Source organism: Phaethon lepturus, unplaced genomic scaffold (genome assembly GCF_000687285.1).
Source record: "Phaethon lepturus isolate BGI_N335 unplaced genomic scaffold, ASM68728v1 scaffold10905, whole genome shotgun sequence".
NCBI classification, from domain to species: Eukaryota; Metazoa; Chordata; class Aves; order Phaethontiformes; family Phaethontidae; genus Phaethon; species Phaethon lepturus.
Window position 1 is genome coordinate 18,288 of NW_010542714.1, and position 5,513 is coordinate 23,800.

Below are 5,513 nucleotides of genomic sequence, written 5' to 3' on the forward strand. Positions count from 1 at the left end.
TCACTCTTGTAATTTTACAGGATTTGTGTTTTTCTTTTTTCTAGTGGTTTTTTTGGTGTGTCTGTCCCTGTGTCATGTGTGTGTGTGTGTGTGTGTCCCCATCTGCCTGGTCACAGAAGGCAGTGCTCCTCAATTGGTGCTGTCAGGGATGTTTCCCACTCTGTTTACATCCTGCCTCTTGTTTGGTGAAGTTTTGCCCCAGAAAGCTCTATTGAACTTTGAGTCTCCTTTGAGCTCTTGTATAAGCCAGCAGCCCTCAGCCTGAGTGAGTTGGTGGTTTTTCCCCTGCAAGAGGACAGCTTTCTGTGATGGTACTAGATGTTACTGGAGCTACTCACTTCCCAGTTCCAGTTTTTGCTTTGACTCTGGATAACTCATGTTCTCTTAGTCCATGAAAGGTAGCCCTTTGCCATAACTTTGATGTTATTGAGTTTAAATTTCTTAAGTTTGGATTTCTTTGAGTCAACCGCTAAGCCCACATTCCCTGCCAGGTAGGCCAGTAGCATTAAAATATACTCAGCCCAGCTGACTTTTTGCTCTGCATTGTTTGCATGTGAATATAACTGTATTGATGTAAAAGTGTTAGCCTGGATTTTCTTCCTATCCTTTTCACCCCAACCTGCTTTGAATTGGGCTCCTGAACCCTCCGGCTCCTCTTCATCCCTTGGAAGGGGGAGGATGAGTGTGCAGAGCTGAAAACAGAGGCATCGTGCTGGGTATGACAGCCCTCCTTTTGAAGAGAGCTGGTGTGTCATTAATGCTGGATAATCACTCTGCCAGCCTTGCAGAGAGGAAGGGAGCTAATGCTTTAAGGCGCTCTCCAGACCCAGTATGACAGTGCAGTATTTGCTGCTGCAGCAGCACTGGATTAAGCAGAGAAGAAAAGATTTTTGGGAAGGAGCTACTTATTGCTGTTTTAACTCGCTGCCAGCGATGTCTCTTACTTTTGCTGGCTAATGCTTGCAGTGATAGCAGATGTTGCAGCAGCAGGACTTCAAAAGGGAGCTAATACAGGAGCAGATCCAGGGATGCTGTTCATATTCTTCCCGTTACCCTTGCCCAGTGCAAGATGATGAAAAAAAGGGAGAAGAGATTACAGTGATTGTAGACTAGCATGTTTTGTGGGTTTGCCTTGAATTTAAGGCAGGGGTGATAGCATCTTTGATTTTTGTAGTTATGGTGAAGGAATCTCCTTCGCTGCAGAGATGTAGCTGTACCTAAGAGGGAAGGAGGTCGTTGTGGACACGCAGAGATGGAGATAGGGAGCGATCCTGACAAGGAGGAGGATATTCATGTTCCAATGGCTTCTGCATGATCTTTGCATCATCATTCTCTTAGGGATATAATGCTTTCTACTCGGAAGGAAAACTTTTACGATTTTCCTTGGCTGTGGCATGGTGGCCCTGAGAAGTAGTTTTCTCCCTTCCCCTCAGTCACATTTGAGCACAGAAGTGATTGATGTGTGAGCTGACTGAACACTCCACTAAACTGATTGCCAGTGAAACAGATAGCAGTTCTGACATCTTAGTTGGGTTACCACTCAGAGTTGTTTACACTAACAGCCATTTGGGGTGAGTAGTTTCTGTTCATATCCCTCAAAGTTGTTCCTTCAGGAAATCCATAGGTAAGGGGAGACAATGCTGTGTTAAGCCACACCGGGAAAGCTTTCCCTGCAATATTGTGAGCTGACAATGCAATATGTGTTGTCATGTTGTGTGTCCCATGTCCCCCCACGCCAAATAACTATGATCTGTAATGCGTAGTTCTGCAGTTGGGAGTAGCTTCTGCAGTAATGTTACATGGCCAGAAAATAACAGAGAATGTCTGCTGATAAAAGCAGTATCTTTAAAGTTGTGGCTAGCAGCTCCAGACGGTTCACTACGCTCCTGAAATCCCTGATGAGGCTGCAGCCTGTCCCAAAGAGCCGACTGTCTTTCCAGGTAATGTCCTTTACCTGTTTTAAGGTTTGGCTAGAGCAAAAGCTCTATGTATCCCCTGTGCTTCTGGCTCTGCACCACTAGTGGGTTATGCAAACTAGAGGTAAGTAGGGTGAGAAGCCATCCAAAAACGGGGCAGTGTGTGCGAGGCGAGTGGCAAGTTACCGAGGCGAGCATGGCTGCAGGGACGCTGCCAGACATGGATGATCAGAAATGCAGGAGGAATGCCAGAGGTAGATTATTACTGTGAATGCATACTCTTCCTCTCCCAGACTACATCCCTTGTAGTCTTGGGCGTAGCTGGTAGTGATCAATGGTTTTCCCTGCAATGCAACTGACTGAGGTTTTCCTCTAAGAACGTTGGTGGGTTTGGACCTGTTTTCTACACTCACAAGACTCCTGGTACAAGGATTCAGGTATTAAGTTCATTTGGTCACGAGCAGGGAGGGTTTGCTCCTGGCAGTGGTTTGAGGAAAATCACCTTTAGGATTGAGTTTACTAGTTTCAAAGCCAAAATACAGTGTATTTAAGAGACCACTGACACTTGTGAAGCTCTCAATTGTGCAAGGTGCCCAGTGAAGCCTGAGTCACCGAGCACCTTCTACAGACGTAATGCTGTTAATGGGAATTGCTCCCAAACTAGAGAGTACAATGTTAATTCAGAGAGGCTTTTTTTCTCTGTGCAAAAACATCTTGCACTATTGTTACTGGTACTTCGGGTCCAACCTATACCCCTGCAGTATCTTAATTAAAACAAAAGTGGAAATAATGAATTGGTGGTATTGATGGTGATTCTGCAGGTATGTTAATGCACAGTAAAACACTCTCCTGATAGCTTTCTGTGCTTCATTAATTTAAATGTAGACATCCCAAATGTGGATTTTTTTTTTGTGTATGTGTGTATGCAAATACAAGATGTGCATTTGGTAAGCAGAATTATTGAATTGTGAAATGCAGTATTATTGCAGCAGGGCTGTCATTCTGGGCTTGAAAAAGAAACAACTTTGAATTTGGGAGTGTCACCAGCAGTTTGCGGACAGAAGGGAGCTGTGTTGGCACCATGGGTTAAATGTGCACTTGGGACCTGTGGAAGCAACTGCCTGATAGTGTTACCCTCATGTTTTGTGAAACACTTCTTCATGGTTGTACGTTTTGCCTATTAGCAAACGTATTCCTTATTTCTTTAGTGCTTCTAATTTTTTTTTTCTTTAAGATGGGGGTGGTCTGTTTCTCGATTTTTCTCTGGCTTTCTGCACTGTAATGATGGCACCATCACCTGACTGCTGGAATATACTGGCCTGACTTTAATCATCGGGTGACTGGCTCTTAGCATGGTTTCATCTCTGCTGTTTTACATCCCCTCTTGTAATTGCACGATTGCTTGCAGCATTGTTTTTCTATTGGTGACAATGAAAGGCACATGTTAGCATTTTACATAACCTTACACTTTTTCGCTTGATGTTTAAAGTGTAGGTGAAGAAGTGATACTTTGCAAATAAAATTCTCGTTATTTGTAAGCAGCATATTTTCATCTCTACTGTGCAATCATTTGTAAGACAATGTTATGTATAAAAACGTGTTCGTAAGTATCACATGAAGGAAGATGTAGTTAGGCTAAGCATGTATTAATTAAAAAGACTGCATTTCTGTGCATTTCAGACTGCAAACAGTGCTGACAGTTTCCTTGACGTATATATGCTTACAATTAAATAACCTGTTCAAAGCTACGGAAAAGAGATGTTTAATGTAAATAGAATCTAAGTCTTTAAACTGCTAAATAATCAAGCCCAGCAAAACAATAGAGAATCAAAGCTTTCCTTTAAAGAACACTGACACCAATTGATGTGCAGTAAAATTATCTGCCTGTACAAGTTGTTTCAACAGCTCGGCAGGTCTAAAATGGCAGAAGCTTTCTGTTGCTGTGTAAAATCAAACTACCATTTATTTCAGCCTCATGGTATGTGCAAATTCATGCAGCTCAGTTAAGGGAATAGCTTCACAACTGGTGTTACAATCTGTGGCTGGAGTGCTGCATCACAATGCAGCAAATGCATTTTCCACATTAACCAAACATGACAGCTGAAACGATTATTAACCATGCAATATGTCGGAAGTCATCAAAAATTCACATCAGAGTAATTGCAGTGGCTCGGGGAAAAAAAAAATAGTAGCATCTCTCTCCTCTCGCCTGCCTGCCGCCTCTCCCCCTCCTAATTCTAACATGGTACAGTCCGTTAACAATAAAATATCCTTCTGTAACCTATAAACTGTTACTCCCATCAGTTACTGGTTTCAGGCTGATGCTTTCCCTAGAATTTGAATAAAGCACCACTGGAAAAAAACATCTCTAGGTGCTTTACAGGCAGTGGTGTTCAGCTGTGGGAAGCAGCTGCTTTCTTATTGTCTTGCTGGACTCTTGACTGTCTCAGCCATTTCAGGACTTGCAGGTTTGATTTTTTTTTTTTTAAAAGATGAGAAAACTTGAGCATTAATTCAGAAAGATACAGCTGAGTAAGCCTAAATAACCAGGCAACTGAAGTGTGGCAGTTACAGCCAGCATTAACAGGTTTGTAACTCCTCAGTACTGAGATCTACAGGTAGGAATGTATGTATTTAAAAATCTATAAAATGAAGGTAAAAAGCTTGCTTTGATAAGAGTGAGAGTTTCCCTTCAGGTGTCTTCTATCGAGGCTTTTCTTTGTGCTGTTGCTGCAGGCTGTTCAAATTTGTAGGTGAGTAATTAAAGAGAACAGGTGGGTAGTTTTGGAGAAATCATCCTTTGCTCACAAAAAAGGAAACCTTGCAGTCTGTGCCTTTACCTTCTAATATTCTTAGCTAGAGCAGCTGTTGGGTGGGGCAGCCCAGCGTCTGCTTTGGATTTCAGTCGTGTTGCCTTCTTAAAGACCCTCTTTGACATTGCTGACTTTGCTTTTCGTTTGAGCAGAAATGCAGTAGCGTAACTTTCTGAATGTCTTTATTCCTGTGTTCTTTTCCCTAGTCTATGAAATGTCTACGGAATTATTTTAAACAAAAAATAAGGACGCTACTTGATTATATAATTGTTCTCTTAGTTTTCATTGTGGTGCAAAGATACTGGTCCACTGTTTCCTCTGTTCCTACAGACGCACTTATGATTTATTTAGAAGACATGCTAAACTTTCTTTAATTTTATTTCGAAGTAAAGGGTTTCAAAACCTTGGGGATGAAAATAAGATAGAAGATATTTCCATTTTCCCAAAGTAAATGAAGACACTTGGAGGTTTGCTTTTTTTGTTAGTTTCTTAAATGAGATGAAGTGTATTTGCTTAGTCAACTGGAGTTTGCAGCCTAGACCTCACGTCTCTTTCAAGTGAATACGATATGTTATGAAAGGGGTTAAGCCGGTAAAATCATAGTAAAAGGAAGCAGTCAGGGAGTAAACGTTTATAAAAATGTGGTGGCCGTGACTATCTGGGGGGGTGGCAGCTGATTTAATAATTCTCTCAGATCTAGGGACTCGGAGGCTGCATGCAGACTGGCAGCTCTGCCTGCCTGCGGTATGGGGACGAAAGTGTAGGGTGGGCTGCTATTTCTCTT